General features: G+C 52.3%; 2 protein-coding genes across 5 annotated transcripts in view; one reads left to right on the forward strand and one right to left on the reverse strand.

The window, feature by feature from the left end:
• The window catches only part of LOC147629014 (nuclear transport factor 2-like), a 65,401-nt gene that overhangs the window by 24,555 nt on the left and 21,450 nt on the right, over positions 1-19,396 (reverse strand). The gene's annotated exons all lie outside the window — the stretch shown is intronic.
• LOC147629015 (uncharacterized) overlaps positions 1-19,396 on the forward strand; it is a 58,835-nt gene that overhangs the window by 18,078 nt on the left and 21,361 nt on the right. The window contains exon 3 of one of the 4 annotated variants that reach the window (XR_015267875.1): positions 16,107-16,265. The exons of 1 other annotated variant lie outside the window; for it this stretch is intronic. The gene's annotated coding sequence lies outside the window, so the exon portion shown is untranslated. Of the gene's footprint in view, positions 1-15,700; positions 16,082-16,106; positions 16,266-19,396 lie in introns of those variants that run through there. 2 more of the 4 variants (XR_015267876.1, XR_015267874.1) reach the window with 2 other exon arrangements.

The raw sequence follows: 19,396 nt of genomic DNA on the forward strand, positions 1-19,396 counted from the left end.
TTGAATGGTGAAGTGCAGAAAATAGGGAGAGAGAGGGAGAGATGGAGAGGTCCCAATTACCCTTTGTAGGGCCCCCACCACGAATGGTGTATTTGCTTTATTAGAATGATGAGAAAACTGAAAGAAAATACAGCAATCTTGGACCTTTTCTTGGTTGGGAATACCCTGCCCTTGACCTGAATCCTTCACCCCTTTGCGTTAGCAAGCCCTTGGCTGTCTTGGCCCCTTGGATTGCTTGAGCACTTGGTGAAAAATGAGATGAATCATTGGCATTATGGCCTCCACTATTTATACTTCTCATCAGGAGCAGTCGCCTGGTTCACTTTACCTCCACCATTGGATTTAATAATATAAAATGCTGAAAATGCCTTGCTTTCACACTGGACTGTCCTGGCTGCCCCTGTGGGCTGCTGTCCAGTCCAGCGCAGGCTGCTGGGCAGCGCCTGGGCACTGGCCGCCTGCAGTCCTAGGCTGCCCTATGGCTAGCCAACTGGCTGGGCTGGCCCAAGGGCCAGTCGGCTGCTTGGCCAAGCCCTCTTGGGCTGGCCGACAGCCTGCCCAGCCCTTCCTTGGGCTGGTGGGCAAGTCCTGGGGCTGCTTGGCCCCATTTTTGGGTGGCCCATAGCCTTCCCTGTGTCCAAATATGTTGCACCTACATCTACACAGCTGTCTGATATCTGGTGGCAGACCAAACATACAGAACAAGTGACATCATTCCAGAGGGAGACTCACAATGCGGACTGGCACTGTTTCATGTGCAGGACAGTGCACACCTGACCTTGGACTCATGTGCAGGACAATGCACACCTGACCTCGGACGACTGAGATGGGTCCCTAGCTGACTCGTCCCGGACTGGGCTCACATGGGACCAGTTCACCATCCCAGGTCCTGCACCTTCTGTACAGAAATGTCTACGTGGCATCCAAGTGCGGGATGCACGTGACATCATGGGCGTCCTTCTGCTTATCTTCGAGCTCCCGGCTAATAATTGCTCCAACTGAAGCACCAGGGTGTGAAGAACTAGGGGCAGCCATTGGGGTTTGTGTGGGAGCTGTGCTCACCACAGAAGCTATGGAGGCAGTGGCGGCAGGCTTTCGAGGCTTCTTAGGACACTCCTGAGAAGTATGTCCTTTTGTATGACAAAAGAAACATCTACCCTCCTCCTTGTACTGAGAAAGCTCCTTAGCACTCAACTTGCCTGCCTCCGCTTTTTGGTCTGGAGTAAGCTTAGACGCATTGTTCGAGTTCTTGGAGCCAGAGGCTCCCGGGCTCTGTCCCGGGGAAGACCCCGTCTGGTTTTGGCTTTTGCCTCCTGAGGCGGTAGCCTTAGGAGAAGTCGGCTGGGAAGTCTTGGGCTTGCCACCATTATGCTTCATTTCTGCACTCTGCGCAAGCGAGAGTGCGTCTTCGAAGGTGGCTGGCCTAAACATACGCACCTCCGATTGGATTTGCGTGTCAAGGCCATACAAAAACTGTCCTTTCTGATGATATAGTTATTCAATATCGGTCGAGAGTTGACTTGCTCGCTGAAGCTCCACCCCGTCCCTGCTTGCGCGTCCTGCACACCAGCGCCCCCCGCCTTGTCCCCTCGCGCTTGCTCTTGCCCCCCCCCGCCTGCTGTAGTTTCTGCGCCCCCCTCCTTCGCTGCTGCGCCCCCTCCTCGCCCTCTCGCCCCCCCCTCCTCACCTCCTCGCCTTCTCGCCCCCCCCCCCCCCCCTTCTTCGCGCCCACCTCACCTCTGTAGCGCCCCGACCCCCCCTCCGCCAGCATTTCTCCTCCCCGCCCCTCTTTCGCGTAGCTGCCGCCCCCCCCCCCCCCCAGGGCTTCTCCTTCGCCTTTTCACCCCCCCCCTCCCCTTTCGTGCTGACTTCCGCCCCCAGGGGGTTTTGTTTTTCTTTTTCCTCCGGTCTTCCGCCTCTCTGTGTGCAGCCCGTTTCTTGCAGGTTTTCCACTTTCGCCTCGCCTACGCCTGAGCTTCAGCCTCTGATGGAGATTCCTCCCGCCTCGCCTCAGAGGGACTCATCCGCAGCCCCCTCGCCCGCCCCCGAGGACACCCCCATCAGGCTTCTCTTTCGCCGGAAGAGGAAGCGAGCCTCACCGCAGAGGTAGAACGCCTTCAGGCCCATTCCACCATCTGCCGTATAGTCGGCACTCGCCCCAGCAGAGGGGAGATCCGGGATCTTCTCCAGGCCCGCCTTCTTGTAGATGTGGGCAAGATCCTGGACGTACAGCTACTGGGCCGTGGACATTATCAGATCGAGTTCGAGACCGCCCAGAGTGTGGCCAAGGTCCTTGCCATGAGTCCCCTTGACATCAGGGGTGCTCAGGCTTTCTTCAGACCTTGGCAGCATGGCTTTGACTCAGCGGCTGAGCAGGGAGAGCGCCTTTTTCATGTTACAGTTTGCTTCCCTGGACTCCGCCGGGAGTATCTTCCGCTCCTCTCTCGGCTAGGAGCATTGGTGGGCTCGGTACTCGAGACTGGCCCCACAGCAGCTTCAGTGGTGGCCAGAGCAGCTAGGCTACCCTCCGTCAGAGTTTTGGTGTCTGACATCTCCTCCCTTCCTAAGGTCATTCAGCTACCTAGGATAGGGAAGGGATGGATTGATCACAGAGTGGAGTTCTCGGGACTCCCGAACCAGTGCTTCATATGCAGGCAGGTCGGCCATCTTGCCAAGGCCTGCCCTCGCAGGAGACCTCGACCCTCACCACAACAGCAGGCCCCTGATGGCCCGCCCAGAGATGCGGCACGGCAGGCTGCCTCCGGGACACCTGCTCAGGCCACAGAGACCTCAGAGTGGCAGCCTGGACAGGGGTGCCGCCGAGGGAGACAGCCACAGCAGCACGCACAGAGACCGCTGCAGCAGCAGCCACAGTCTCAGCCTCACTGGGTTCCCGTGAGGAACAGCTTTGCTCCCCTCCAGGAGGAGACACCTGCAGTGACTGAGGACCAGGAGATGCCAGCACCCCCTCCTTCACCCCTCCCACCCCCATCCCCTCCCACCGCCTCGCTTCCACCTTCGCCTCCTCCCGCCCCCGCTCCGGTCTTGGCAGCGGCTCCCTCTCCACCCCCCTCCCCCCCCCCTCCTCCCCCCCCACCCGCCTTGCCTTCCCGGGAGACCCTGGCAGTCCCCTGGCGCTCGCCCGCAGTCCGGAGGGCGCTGAGCACCGACCTCGCTCGAGCACCACAGAGGAGACCTACCATGCCGATTCGGGCTTCACGGATATCATCTATCCGCAGTCGGCTGAGTCGCCTCGGTGTTAGATAGCGATCGGAGGCTTTCGATTATGCCTTCACTCGGCTTTTTGAAGCAGAGGGCCCCCATGAGCCAGCACCCATCCGAGTTCATGTAGTGATACCTCCGGCCCGCGGGGAGGAGGCACTTGATTCAGCGGTGGCCTTCTCGTTCCCTCTATGTGGCCCTTGCGACCGGGAGTGGACTCTAGAGCTCGCTCTTAGCACTTTGAAGACTCAGGTAGTTGAGTTTTCTCATCATGTGAGCGACCTGGAGGTGACAGATGTGATAGGCCGGCTCTGGGAGTTGGCTCATTTTTTCTTGGATCCCGGGAGTGTGGATACCTCAGGGATTCGTCATTTGGTCATGCGTATAGTGGCAGACTTAGCACGCGACCCTGGATATGTATGTATACACGAGGTTGCTCTGTCAGAGCGGAAGGCAGTCGCCATGGGCAACAGCCACCGGGTCGGCAGATTCGCAACCGCTCAGATGGGGACTACTCTCCATCCAAGCCGTTTGTGAAGGCCCGCCGCACGGCTGAGACAGCATCCACCTCAGCACGTCATCCATGAGGATCATCTCATGGAATGTACAGGGCCTGGGCGGAGCACAGTTTATACGCTATCGAGGTTGCTTGAGACACGAGCTTCAGAGATGCCTGGTTGGTGGCAGCATTGATATTTTGATGATGCAGGAGCACCACTTGGGTGAGAGCAGGATCCGGAGATATGGTTCGGTGATGCCTGGTAGATGGAATACCTTTTGGTCTGCAGGGTTTGGTCCTTTGGGTGCACAGGGAGGAGTTTGCATGGTCATTGCAGATGTATGGCGGCACGCCATTGTGGATCGAGGGATCATTGTGCCTGGTAGAGCACAGTATGTCATTCTGAGGATGCATGATGAGCTATTGGGCGTGCTCAACGTCTATGCGCCTAATCATGCTAGTGCCAAAGCAGAGTTCTGGACCCAGGTTACGGATGCATTGCCAGAGGCCGCACATTGGTGTGTCGGGGGAGACTTCAACATGCTTGAGGACCCGGCCGATAGGGTGGAGGCAGTCATGTTACAGTGCACGGCACGGAGCTTGCAGCTTGGGACCGGTTTTGCATGACACTGAGGATCACTGATGCATGGCAGCATGGGGCCTTCTCCCGTTCTCAGGACAGTCTTAGTTTCTCTCGGTCGGATCGCCGACAGGGAGGGACTAATCTATCACGGATTGATCGCTTTTATGTGGGCGACTGGTTAGGGGAGCGAGGGGGCTCCGTCGGCATTCTCGCTGGCACCTCATTTTCAGATCATGCGCCAGTTATCCTGACATGGGAGGAGAGGACACGGGAGCCCAGCTTGCAGTTGAGGATCCTAGAGAGGGTTACAGATCCCAGTCTCGCTGAGGACATTGAGAGGATCTGGCATGATAGTCAGTGCTCTGACCAGGATGCAGCAGGCCAGTGTGCCCAAGGACTCATCGAGCTTAGCTCTTTTCTGCACGCTGCAGCTTTGACACGGCTGGGAGAGATTCGCGAGCGGGAGCATCGGTTGAGACGCAACCTTGCCTCGCTACAGCGCCTCCAAGAGCAGCAGCCTGCATGTGAGTGGTTGGCGTCACAGCTGAGCCAGGCACGCCAGGAGGTTAGAGAGGCAGAGGAGCAGAGACATGAGTTTTACTATCGTCGTCAGGCCTCTCAGTGGACACAGCTTGGTGATAGTGACTGGGGAGTTTTTTGAGATCACTGGACTCCGCCATGCTCGGGCAGGAGTCCGTCAGCTTGGTAGACCGGATGGTTCGGTAGCTACTGAGCCCGGGGAGATCAGAGCCATTGCCACTGCATTTTATAGAGACCTGCTTTCAGCGGAGCCAGCCACTGAGGACAGAGATGCTTGCAGACAGACTGTGTGGGCCCATGTGCAGAGGAGGGTCACAGATCGTATGCGTTCAGTTCTTGGTGCGCCTCTTTCAGAGATTGAGCTTGCCAAGGCCTTGAGGGTCCTGTCGCGACATAGTTGCCCAAGGGAGGACGGACTAACGCCGGTCTTTTTTATGCGCTATTGGGACCTTTTGGGGCCAGGCCTCCGCAGGGGCTTTCAGCATGTTTTGGACACTGGGGTGATGCCGCAGAGCTTTTCAGAGGGCTTGATCTATCTTATCCACAAGGGGGAGGGAGTATCAGATGATATTCGGCATTGGAGGCCTATTACGATCCTCAATACTGTCTACAAGGTCTTAGCAAAGGCCTTGAGTTTGAGGATCCAGCCCTTCCTGGGGGAGTTGATTCATGCTACTCAGACAGGATTTGTCAAGGAGCGCAGTATCCTTGACAACATCTTTACTTTCTGGGAGGCGACGGCCCGAGCTAGATTTCTTGGCGAGGACTTAGTCGTGATGCTTCTCGATTTTGAGAAGGCATACGATAGAGTTGATTGGGGTTTCTTGGAGGGCACTATGCTTCGCCTGGGCTTTGAGCCAGGATGGATCAGAGGGGTGGCGGCTCTGTATTCCACAGCTCGCAGCCAGATGTTGATTGCAGGAGGACGGGGGCCGAGTTTTGAGCTGACCAGATCAGTCCGCCAGGGGTGTCCCCTCGCCCCCTTTCTTTTTCTCTTCTTTGCGGAGGCTATGAGCATGTATTTGACAGCAGAGGAGGTTGGTTTGAGAGGACTTCAGCTCCCAGTCCGGGGGGAGGACCTGCTTGATGCTGAGTTTGCAGACGACACGGGCTTATTTTTGCATGGCCAAGAGGCCAATCTTCTTCGGGCAGAGCAGTCGCTCCAGGTTTTTAGTGCAGCTTCGGGAGCATTGATCAATTGGCGCAAGACAGTAGCCTTTTGGATCAGTAGTGCTCCCACTCCGGCATGGAGCCCGGACCCCGGTTTTAGATGGATTCCTCCAGGCACAGCAGTGCGGTATTTGGGATGCCAGATTGGCCTAGATTTGTCACTTGAGCAGCAGATTGCCCCGCTTCTTCTAAGCAATCGGAAGAAGGTTTTGTATTGGAGTACAGCTCGACTATCCTTGGCTGGGAGGGTGGTGGTGGCAAATCAGGTGCTGTTAGCGACCATGTGGTACATTACGTCTTGCTGGATCTTCTCGAGCTCTTGCATCAGCCAGGTACAGAGGCTGATCAGGAACTTTCTGTGGTCTGGGCGGGACGGTCAGCCATCTCGGGCAAGGGTTGCATGGGCAGTTATTACCCTTCCGCTGGCCCAGGGAGGTTTGGGCATTATAGATCCAGTCGATCAGAGTAGAGCCTTATTGGGGAAGCTTATTGTTCGGGGGTTGCTTCCAGGCGCTAAGCCTTGGAAAGAGCTCCTCTTGCAGCAGCGGCTGCAGGCTCGGGCGCCCCCAGCAGGGGGCACTTGGGCACCAGAGATTCGCTGGATCTTCATAGAGATGAGGAGGACAGGCCTCAGTAGAGGATGGGAGGACAGATTTGCTTTGAGTATCGTGAGAGCTTGGGAGTTGCTGAGACCGGGGCTCTCTCAGCGACCTCCTTCTTGTGTTGAGGAGCGGGCCAGACAACCGCTCATCTGGAGCCCAGCGGTTCGCACAGAGCAGGGTCATATGCTGGGTTCTCGGCCTCGTCTAGCCTAGGGGCCTTTAGCGGCAGGCCCAGCTCTTAGTTTTGGAGACTGGCAGGCCTTCTGCAGTCTCCCAGAGGAGATCCAGGTGGAGTCACTTCAGAGGGGGTTGATTATGAGGGATGATATTCAGGAGGCACTCACAGAGGAGTGGTTCATGCCTCTCGAGCCAATGACCCCACGGTGGATGGGAGCCTTTACACAGTTGGAGATCTTGATTGCTGTCAGAGCTTGCACTAAGGATGGCAGTTGCCTCTACTATGAGATTCAGGATGAGGGCAGACTCCAGCGAGTGGAGGTGGAGTCGCCTTTGGTTGCAGAGTGCACCTTTCAGAGGATTCGGGTAGTGGCCGCCGCTTCTCGGAAGTGGCATATTGACCCCGACCCTGCTGATGTGCTCCCGGATTGGCGCATATGGGCATATGCAGCGCGCCCCTTGGCCCGGCTACAGTGGGACCTCGGGGAGTATGAGTGGCATGATCCTTATGCATCCCTTGAGGCCACAGAGATTACCTTTTTCCAGTATACTGTTCGGCTGGGGCGGCATATTTTGACGGCGAGGAGGACGGTCTCTCCAGCGGCAGCGGGGCATTGGCGGCTACAGGGACTCTCACAGGAGTACCTGGAGGATTTTTGGGCTCGGCTCTGGGCTAGTCGACAGGCCCGCAGGATTTCGACTTTTCAGTGTGGCTGGTCGCCCACAGGGGCTCAGCAGTTGGCACTTGGCTTGGTTACAGCGGTCTTCCGGCGGCCTGCGTCTGATGCGGCCACCCTATGGAGACACAGAGACATTGCCTTTGGGATTGCCCTCAGGCGCAGCAGATTTGGCTGCGGATGCTGCGTATTCTGGCTCCCCTCTCTCCAGAGGGTATGTTTACATGGGGTGCCGTTGCTTGGTCGACTTCGTCAGGGCCTGCTATGGGCTATGAGATGGAGCAGGGCAGTCAGGCCATCAGATTTATTAGGGGCCAGCCTCGCCTGGTTCCGGCACTGGATCTCTCGTCCGCCAGCTGGACACAGGAGAGGGATTTACGATGGGAGCTTCTCAGCAGCCTCACCATCTGGTTCACCTGGAGGGCCCGGTGCTTTACAGCCTTTGAGGGGAGATTGGAGCCACCAGCAGAGACTGTACGGGGGATTTGGCAGGAGTTGATCCACACCCTGCGAGGACAGTACGACCGCATCCGGGGAGACTCGGATGAGGCGATCTTGCGGCGCCAGGCCTTTCACACCACTTGGCGCTGTGGCCCCTTCTACACCTTACACATGGGATCCCCCCGTTGGCACTACAGGCCACCTGTTTGGCTCTTCCCCCCCCCTATTGTATGATTTAGCCTCTCAGTCCTTTGTACTGATGCTTGCATTTTGTAGCACCTAGGGAGAGTCTCCCGGGCTGCCATGCTGTATTCACTGCTCTGTTTCTCTTATGAGCAGGAGAGATCTTTTGTAGCCCTACGGGCGTTTTTATATAACTAATGAAAGGATCTTTTCTCGGAAAAAAAAAAACTGTCCTTTCTTGTCTGAATCAGATAAGCCTAATTGCAAACATAAAGTCGAAATACTATTGGCAAACTGAAGGACTGGTTGCGCGTTTTGACGCGCTCCCCTGAACTCGTCTTCGAGTCGCTCAAGGTAGTGGGGCGGTAGAAACCGCTGCTTAAGGTCATGGACAAACTCGTCCCCCACATAAGCTGCCATACCTAATCTGGTGTGGGCATGATGAGTCCACTGAGTCCACCAAGGAATGGCCTCACCTTCCAAGTACCAACTGGCTAAGATCACTCTGTCACTATCTGTTTTTCTAAGCTTCAAACTGATGCAACCATGAATAGAGAGTTGTGGGATCGAGTTTTACCATTATACTTACTCAAGTTCATTTTCTCGAGAAAATGATTCGAGGGCGCCGCCGGTGTCAATCTGGCGTCCAAAGCTGCTAGGTAACGCTCGTGCTCCACGCGTCGCATGGCTTCGTCTTCTCGTTGTCGGATCTCCAATGCACGCATCTGCAGCTCAAGCAAAGAGCTCGGCTGCGGTCGTGACCCCGCGAGAGGGTCCCTGTGTCGAGGATCTCGAATCTGGGATACGGAAGGAGAGGGAGGAGGAGATGGAAAACGCGACGCTGGAGAAGAGGTACGCTCTTCCAGAGCCAAGATCGGCGCCTTCTGCTCGTCCAACTTGGTTGTCTGGTCTACGATTGCTCGCATCATCTGCTGGAACATATTTGTAACACTCAAGCCTGGTGCCCTAGCTGGGCTGCCTGGTGCACTCCGGCATGGTTCTTGGTCTCTCTCGTCGTCGAAGCTCGCCATAGTAGAAAAATGTACTTCCTTTCCGGAGTGCAATTTGACCATCCACTATCTGTGTGGGAGACGTCCGGAGGCTGAAAACCAACCGTCCTTCGAGGGACAGGAGTCACTCCGAAAGGGGGAGTCCATCGGCGTTTGAAAACCAACCACACGAGGAGCGGGAAAAAATTCTGGTTTCTTTGTTGCTGAATCTTTGCACTTGAAGTAGGCTCTGATACCACTGTAACATGCGGAAGCTTCGGAGAAGATCGGTAACTTCAATGCTCAGAAATCAGCACTCTTTTCGTGACGGAATTAACACACAAAACTGAATGAAGATGTGTAGAAAATAGAGAGAGAGAGGGAGAGATGGAGAGGACACAGTATTGGGTCCCAAATACCCTCTGTAGGGCCCCCACCATGGATGGTGTATTTGCTTTATTAGAATGATGTAAATCTGAAAGAAAATACAAAAATCTTGACCTTTCTTGGCTGAGAAATCTATGCCCTTGACCTGCAGTCCTTCACCCCTTTGCTTTAGCAACTCCTTGGCTTGTCTGGCCCTTGTTTGCCTTGGCTCTTGGTGAAATATGAGATAACACAATGGGATTGTGGGCTCACTATTTATAGTACTCCATAAACAGCAGTCGGCCAGCTTAAGTCCAGGCGGCCAGTTCACTTTTCTGCCCACGACTGTAAATCAGCATTAAATGCTGGAAAAATCACATAAAAAGCTGCGCATCATTTCATGGCTGGCTGGGCATCATGCGCATGATTCTGGGCACTGAATCTAGACTGCCTTGGGGACTGGGCAGCCTGTATGGGCTGCCCCAAACTTGCCCCACAGCCCCATAAAAGCTTCATGTATTGTCGGCTGCCCCTGGCATGCCCCTGGGGCTGTCCTACAGCCCCTCCATGGCTGGTGGGTTCAGCCAGGGCCTTCTTGGCCCTCATGGGGGTGGTTTCACACTATCCCCATGCCCACACTAAGACTTGGGGTAGCCCTATGGGCTGGCCCCTATTCCTAAAAGCAAACCCTAACTATCTACACAATGATCTGGCATCCGGTACCATCCCAGATACACAGAATCACGGTCATCATTCTAGAGGGAGACTCACAGCGCGGACTGGCACTGTTTCATGTGCAGGACAGTGCACACGTGACCTTGGACTCCTGTGCAGGACAATGCACACCTGACCTTGGACGACTGAGATGGATCCCTCGCTGACTTGTCCCGGACTTGGCTCACATGGGACCAGTTCACCATCCCAGGTCCTGCACCTTTTGTACAAATATGTCTACGTGGCATCCAAGTGCGGGATGCACGTGACATTATATTTGTGTACCTGCTGAAGAAGGATGCGCTTCATATATATGTAGGTAAAGTGCGTGCTGGTCGGTCAAGAGAGGCTGTCGGCCAGCAGATAAAGTTGGAGTAAGATGTCAAAATAGCCCTTTTGGGCTGGATAAAATACCCTTTTGGGTATATTTTTACACAGACTAGACTTGTGTTACAATAAAGCCGATTAGCTGAATTGTTGGCTCCAAGGTGATAGTGGAAAACTCCTTTTATAAGCTGCAGATCGAGCTACTAGCGGAACTGACTAGTACCACAAACTCTTATGCTTCAAATATTATGGGTTTTTTCATAAGCAAGGAGGCCATTGACATGAGTGCACCATAACTGAAACTCCACAGGACAGTTTCTCAAGCATTCGGATGGAAAGCTGTTCGAGAAGGTGATTCCTCACAAGTCGGAGAGCTTCAAGAACCCAAAATTGTCTACGATTTCGAGGGTGCTCTAGGTAGCGGTGGTTGAGGTGGTGTAACGGGTGGTGGGAGAGCTGGATTGGGTAATCTATTATTCCACGCTGCCGGACTTTAGATCCTGCGGGTGTTGCTCTGCCTCTACCATGGGGTGTTGGTAGTTGGAAAACCTGCAACACGGGAGGTAATGCAGGTGCAGCTTGGGCTTTATGTCCATTCCAACAACTCACGATGTTGTGGTTGCCCCATCATTGATAGAAATCACACCACAGCTTCAGAAGAGGTCTAAAAAAACGACATGCTAAGGAGAGGTGATTTCATGGCATATGGAACAACATATCATCTTGCCTAGGTTGGAGGTAGGTCCAGAGCGAGACTAGGATCTGTAAGTACCCTCTCTGGGATCCTCAACTGCAAGCTGGTCTCCCGTGTCCTCTCCTCAAGTGTCAAAATAACTGGCGCATGGTCTGAAAAAGAGGTGCCAACGAGAATGCCAACGGAGCCCCTCGCTCCCCTAACTTGTCGCCCATACAGAAGCGATCAATCTGTGATAGATTAGTCCCTCCCTGCCAGCGATTTGACCGAGAGAAACTAAGACTGTCTTGAGAGTGGGAGAAAGCCTCATGCTGCCATGCATCAGTGATCCTCAGTGTCATGCAGAATCGCTCCCAAGCTGCAAGCTCCGTGCCGTGCACTGTAACATGACTGCCTCCCACCCTATCGGCTGGGTCCTCAAGCATGTTGAAGTCTCCCCCGACACACCAATGTGCGGCCTCTGGCAATGCATCCGTAACCTGGGTCCAGAACTCTGCTCTGGCACTAGCATGGTTGGACGCATAGACATTGAGCACGCCAAAGAGCTCATCATGTATCCTCAGAATGACATACTGTGCTCTACCAGGCACAATGATCCCACGATCCACAATGGCCTGCCGCCATACATCCGCAACGACCATACATACTCCTCCCTGCCCACCCAAGGGGCCAAACCCTGTAGACCAAAAGGTTTTCCATCTACCAGGCATCACCGAACCGTATCTCCGGATCCTGCTCTCACCCAAATGGTGCTCTTGCATCATCAAAATATCAATACTGCCCCCAACCAGGCATCTCTGAAGCTCCTGTCTCAAGCAACCACGATAACGTATATAGTGTGCGCCGCCAAGGCCATGTACATTCCATGAGATGATCCTCATGGATGGCCTGCTGAGGTGGAGGCTGTCTCAGCCGTACGGCGGGCCTTCGCAAGCGGCTTGGGGATGGAGAATAGTCCCGATCCGAGCGGCTGCGAATCTGCCCACCCGGTGTGCTGCAAGAATCTCGGACCAGGCGCCAGTGACTATGTCCCATGGCGACTGCCTCCCGCTCAGACAAAGGAACCTCGTGTATGCATACCAGAGTCACATGGGGACGGGGGACGGGGACGGGGGACGGGGACGGGGACGGGGACGGGGACGGGGAAGTGCCGTCCCGGGGACGGGGTCCGGAACGGCAAAAAAAAACCTCTTTTTTAAAAGCAATTTAGGAGTTGTATGCATGACATACATATAGAGACACACTTTGAACAAAATTTTACACCGAATAGACAAAAAAACAAGAGTCATTTTGAGCAAAATGCGCTAATAAAACATCGATGGCACACTGATTATGTGATTGATAGTCTGATAGATACAAAGAGATAAGTACATGCCTCATGGGCAGTGAGGGTTACAAAAAAGAGTGGGTACAAAATAGAGATACTAGATAGATCATAGATGATAGAATCATAGATCACAATAGATCATGCTACTAGAACTGCAATTCCATGCCCTTGAACCACCGCCCACTCCACGACTAGTGTAGTGGACCTCATCCCACCATGACCATGTGTGCACCGCCGGCCTCCTTCGTGAAGAGCTCGCAACGGAAGATGTGGCGGCGGCGCCTTCACCTTGAGATGCCATGAATGATGATAGTGTGAGAGAGAGGGAAGAAGGGTGCAATAGAGAGTTGCAAGTTGCCGCTTGACTCTTGAGGCTTGCAAGTCTCAAGAGGGATGGATCATGGAACTTGGAGAGAGAGAGAGAGAGAGAGAGAGAGAGAGAGAGATGGCTTGGAAGTTGGCACAATGTAGATAGTATAGAGAGAGAGAGAGGGCTAACTTGCCACTTGGGCCTTGAGGCTTGGACAATGGAACTTGGAACTTTGGAAGCTTGAGGCTTGAGCAATGAGGCTTGAAGCTTCAAACTTGAGTGTGGAGAAAAGTCCTAAAGTGTGCATTCTTTCATAGCTGGAAATTTGCCCGTTTCTGGCCGTTTCTGGCCATTTTCTGACCATTTATGACCCCTGTCTGCGTCCCCTGTCTGTGTCCCCTGCCCGTCCCGCGTTTCGGGAACGCGTCCCCGGGACGACTGTATGCGTCCCCATTCTGCACGGCGTCCCCTGCGCGTCCCCCCCCGTCCCCGGTCGTCCCCGTCCCCGCGACCCGCGTCCCGCGTCCCTAAGGGCCGTCCCCGCGTCCCCGTGTGACTCTGATGCATACATATCCAGGGTCGCGTGCTAAGTCTGCCACTATGCGAACCACCAAATGTCGAATCCCGGAGGCATCCACACTCTCGGGATCAAAGAAAAAATGAGCCAACTCCCATAGTCGGCCTATCACGTCTGTCACCTCCAAATTGCTCACATGGTGAGAAAACTCAACTGCCCGAGTCTTCAAAGTGCTAAGAGCGAGATCCATAGTCCACTCCCGATCGCTAGGGCCACAGAGAGGGAATGAGAAGTCCACCGCTGAATCAAGTGCCTCCTCCCCTCGGGCCGGAGGTATCACTACATGAACTCTGATGGGTGCTAGCTCGTGGGGGCCCTCCGCTCCAAAAAGCCGTGTGAAGGAATAATCAAAAGCCTCCGAGCGCTGTCTAGTGTCGAGACGACTCAGCCGAGTGCGGATAGAGGATATCCGTGAAGCCCGAATCGGCATGGTAAGTCTCCTCTGCGGTGCTCGAGCAAGGTCGGTGCTCAGTGTCCGCCGGACTGTAGGTGAGCGCCAGGGAACTGCCAGGGCCTCCCGGGGAGCTGAGGCGAGGGGGGGGGGGGGGGGGGGGGAGAAGGGGGCGGTGAAGGAGCCGCTGCTGCCAAAACCGGAGCGGGGATGGGAGGAGGCGAAGGTGGAAGCGAGGCGGGAGGGGGGGATGGGGGGTGGGGGGGTGGGGGCGAAGGAGGGGATGCTGGCATCTCTTGGTCCTCAGTCGGCGCTGGGGTCTCCTCCTGTAGGGGAGCAAAGCTGTTCCTCACGGGAACCCAGTGATGCTGAGACTGTGGCTGCTGCTGCATCGGTCTCTGGGCGTGCTGCTGGGGCTGTCTCCCTCGACGGCGCCCCTGTCCAGGCTGCCACTCCGAGGTCTCTGTGGGCTGAGGAGGTGTCCCGGAGGCTGCCTGCCGAGCCGCATCTGTGGGCGGGCCATCGGGGGCCTGCTGCTGCTGCGATGAAGGTCGGTGCCTCCTGCGAGGGCAGACCTTGGCCAGGTGGCCGACTTGCCTGCAGATAAAGCACTGGTTCGGGAGCCCCGAAAACTCCACTCTCTGATCAATCCATCCCCTCCCTATCCTAGGTAGCTGAATGACCTTCGGAAGAGAGGAGATGTCCGGAACCAAAACTCTGACCGAAGGTAGCCCAGCTGCTTTGGCCACCACTGAAGCTACTGTGGGACTAGTCTCAAGCACCGAACCTACCAATGCTCCTAGTCTAGAGAGGAGCGGAAGGTACTCACGGTGGAGTCCAAGGAATCAACATGGAAAAGGCGCTCTCCCTACTCGGCCGCTGCTGGGTCAAAGCCATGCTGCCAAGGTCTGAAGAATGCCCGAGCGCCCCTGATGTCAAGGGGACTCATGGCTAGGACCTTGGCCACGCTCTGGGCTGTCTCGAACTCGATCTGGTAGTGTCCACGGCTCAGTAGCTGAACGCCCACATCTGCAAGAAGGCGGGCTTGGAGAAGATCTCGGATCTCCCCTCTGCTGGGGCGAGTGCCGACTATACGACAGATGAAGGAATGTGCCTGGAGGCGTTCCACCTCTGCGGCGAGGCTCGCTTCCTCTTCTGGCGAAACAGAAAGCCTGATGGGGGTATCCTCAGGGGCGGGCGAGGGGGCTGCGGGAGAGTCCCTCTGAGGTGGGGCGGGAGGAGCCTCCATCAGAGTCTCAAGCTATGTCGAAGGCGGAGCGAAGGCGGAGCGAATGCGGAGAGTCCTACAAGAACCGACGAACTGCACACAAAGAGCGGAGGGAGAAGGCGGAAGGCAAAAAAAAAACCCCAGGGGACGGCAAAAACAGAAAGAAGGGGAGGGGAGGTAAGGCGGCGAAGACAAAAATAGACCCGCGGGGTAGGGGGGGGGAGGGGACGGAAGCAGCGTGAAAAAAGGGGAGGGGTGGGGGGGGAAAGAGAGGGCGACGGCTGGCGGAGGGGGGGCGGGGCGCTGAAGAAGGCAGGGGGGATGCGAAGGAGAGGAGCAGGGGGAGGACGGCGGGCGCTACAGCGCTGGGGCGCGCAAGCAAACCAGGCGGGGGAGGGGAAACATACGCGAGGGCAGGCGGGGGGGAGCAGACGCGTGGGCGGGAAGGGGAGGAGGGCATGTAGGCAGCAGCGCGAGCAGGAGGGGGGGGCGTGAGCTTCAGCGAGCCGATTTTCAGATCCAGTGAAGTTTATTATTATTATTATTATTATTATTGGGTGAAGGTGCTAAATGGCAACAGTAGTCAAATCACCAGTATGAAAGAGATTGAAGGTCTAGTTGAATTGTGAGCATTGATCGTTAAACGGTAAGACTTAAATCTTAAGCAGATTTTTCTTTGTCAGTTTTTGCAGAATTTGAAACGTTTATTGTGACTTTTTTGTAACCTTAATTTCAGATAATCAAATCAACTCAATTTGCAAGGTACACAAGCTTACAGCTCTCATTATTCTTGGTGACGTTACTTGAATTTCTGCCTTATACGAAGAGTTTAAAGAAAGGCTTGAATATATATCATTAATTCTTCTGAGTGCTTTTATTAACCTTATTGTCATTGAACCTGTAAGAAGCATGAATTAAAAAAAGAATTTAGAAGTTTACAACAAGAAAAATAAGAGTCGTTCATTTGTAGAAAGCTACAAAAGTTTTTGTATTGATTAGTGAAAGAGTTTGATATGTAAAGGATGCTAATTCTCTCTAAGCTGTGATAAATATCATAGTTTCTAACTTTCTAAAATTGTTATTTTACAGTATCACATGCCTGATGATCTCATTGAAAATAGGACAACAAAACAATCATTATCTAGATTAGCTGTGAAGCAGACTCCACCAGGTGGTTATGAATTGAACCTGCCTCAAGTACTCACAACTACTCAATCACAAAGAGCATCGAAGCATCCTGTCACAACAGTAACTATCATTTCCAAAAGGGCACGGACTTCATGAGCCACAAAAAGAGATGTTTTGCATCAGGTTAACATGTTTCAAGAGCATGATTGTTTTGGAACATTGGGGATCAGAGGTTTCATTCTTGGCTTTGCCAAGTATGGAAATGTAATGGAAGGTGAATTCGATGGCTTAAAGTTGGCTATCAAGACTTTTGATTTTAGGTTTGAACTTGCAGAAGATGTATATCTTCGGGAAGGAAATGCTTACAACATATTAAAGTCTCTTCAGGGCCAATACATCCCAAGGCTGATTGTGGCTGGCAGACTTTCGCATTGCGATGCATATTTTTTGGGACTAACATTTGAGGGAACATCATTGTCTGGAAAACCTATCAAGGGGAAGATAGGCAAAATACTATCACTACAGATTCTACAGGCGCTTGATGAAATCCATGCAGCTGGTATACTCCATAATGATCTGAAGATGTCTAATGTCCTATAGAAGGGTGAGACCCATGGCATTAAAATAATCGATTTTGATTTGAGCATCTCAAATGCCACCAAAGATGATTTGGACTTGGAGACCAGGGAAATGGAAGAGTTATTAGACAGGGCACAAGAATTGTAATCCAATGGGCACATGGAATAGACCGATGAGCAGGAGGAGATTTACCTTGCCAAGCAACCTAGAGTGCATGGCATGTGGCTTCTAACGAACTCACTAAAGAGCTCATTTATGAAAATAACATATGAATGAATGAATTTTTCAATCAAATACCTCAGTGTTGAAGTGATGTTGGTTCTGGATCAGATTTTGAGCCCCTCTTTTGAGCTCAGTTTTGCATTAGCAGCCTAGTTGGTCCAATGAGACTATGACACAGATAGGTAGTAGTTATATCGGATTAGATAGATGGGCAACTGACAGGTAAACTCCTACCAGTCTTTGACCCGTGGGCAACTGACAGGTAAACTCCTACCAGTCTTTGACCCATAATACGGGTCAAAGACTGGTAGGAGTTTACATGTCAGTTGCCCATCTATCTAATCCGATATAACTACTAATATGGGTCAAAGACTGGTAGGAGTTTACATGTCAGTTGCCCATCTATCTAATCCGATATAACTACTAATATGGGTCAAAGACTGGTAGGAGTTTACCTGTCAGTTGCCCATCTATCTAATCCGATATAACTACTACCTATCTGTGTCATAGTCTCATTGGACCAACTAGGCTGCTAATGCAAAACTGAGCTCAAAAGAGGGGCTCAAAATCTGATCCAGAACCAACATCACTTCAACACTGAGGTATTTGATTGAAAAATTCATTCATTCATATGTTATTTTCATAAATGAGCTCTTTAGTGAGTTCGTTAGAAGCCACATGCCATGCACTCTAGGCTGCTTGGCAAGGTAAATCTCCTCCTGCTCATCGGTCTATTCCATGTGCCCATTGGATTACAATTCTTGTGCCCTGTCTAATAACTCTTCCATTTCCTTGGTCTGTAAGTCCAAATCATCTTTGGTGGCATTTGAGATGCTCAAATCAAAATCGATTATTTTGATGCCATGGGTCTCACCCTTCCATAGGACATTAGACATCTTCAGATCATTATGGAGTATACCAGCTGCATGGATTTCATCAAGCGCTTGTAGAATCTGTAGTGATAGTATTTTGCCTATCTTCCCCTTGATAGGTTTTCCAGACAATGATGTTCCCTCAAATGTTAGTCCCAAAAAATATGCATCGCAATGCGGAAGTCTGCCAGCCACAATCAGCCTTGGGATGTATTTGCCCTGAAGAGACTTTAATATGTTGTAAGTATTTCCTTTCCGAAGATATGCATCTTCTGCAAGCTCAAACCTAAAATCAAAAGTCTTGATAGCCAACTTTAAGCCATCGAATTCACCTTCCATTACATTTCCATACTTGGCAAAGCCAAGAATGGAACCTCTGATCCCCAATGTTCCAAAACAATCATGCTCTTGAAACATGTTAACTTGATGCAAAACATCTCTTTTTGTGGCTCATGAAGTCCGTGCCCTTTTGGAAATGATAGTTACTGTTGTGACAGGATGCTTCGATGCTCTTTGTGATTGAGCAGCCGTGAGCACTTGAGGTAGGTTCGATTCATAACCACCTGGTGGAGTTTGCTTCACAGCTAATCTAGATAATGATTGTTTTGTTGCCCTGTTTTCATATGCCATGTGAAGAACATACAGAAACTTTTCTATGGGAGCATCACTGATTCAGACCAAAGGTGAATACTGCAGCATCTTTTGATTTGGGGGAAGCCTTCTTCTGAAAAACACCGTTGTATTATAGTTTGAAACGAAACCAAACATGGTTTCATCGAGAACCATGTCTCCAAACAACTGTTGCAAGACTTCAAACATGATCTTTCTTATTTTGTTGTTATTCAGGCAATGCTCAAATGATGTAAAATGTATTGGCAAATCCCATTGCAATGGGCCCTTTATTTTCCCATTTCCATATATTCTGCTGGAGAGTTTTTTTCGGTCTCCTGTGGATTATTGTTGATCATTCATAATGATAGTATCAGTATAGCTGAGGCTGCATCCACTTCCACCTTGAACATACTTCCACTGCAAGTTCATCTTGCGAGCCAATTTGTTTACTTTTGGAAACAACACCCTTTCAATGGCAATTCTTACTCCAACCTCATCTGCTGGCTCAAGCGGCTCATCTTCATCCATGTCCATTGGAGCTTGGTTTCGTGCTATGACATTGTCAAGGCGATTTGAGAACGCACTTGTCTCCTGAAGGAAATTTGGCCACGCTTCAAGGTTTGAGAAGCTACTTGGTGCAACTGGCACTGTCCTAGAACTGGATCTTCTTTGAGATAAACGAGCCGGAAGTTCTGGGCATGAAGCTCTTGCCAACTCCCTGTCTGAGATCATCAGGCATGTAATACTGTAAAATAACAATTTTAGAAAGTTAGAAACCATGATATTTATCACAGCTTAGAATTAGCATCCTTTACATATCAAACTCTTCCACTAATCAATACAAAAACTTTTGTAGCTTTCTACAAATGAAAGACTCTTATTTTTCTTGCTGTAAACTTCTAAATTCTTTTTTTAATTCATGCTTCTTAGAGGTTCAATGGCAATAAGGTTAATAAAAGCACTCAG

This window comes from Cibotium barometz, chromosome 18 (genome assembly GCF_041138505.1).
Source record: "Cibotium barometz isolate CiBa-2024 chromosome 18, ASM4113850v1, whole genome shotgun sequence".
NCBI lineage: Eukaryota > Viridiplantae > Streptophyta > Polypodiopsida > Cyatheales > Cibotiaceae > Cibotium > Cibotium barometz.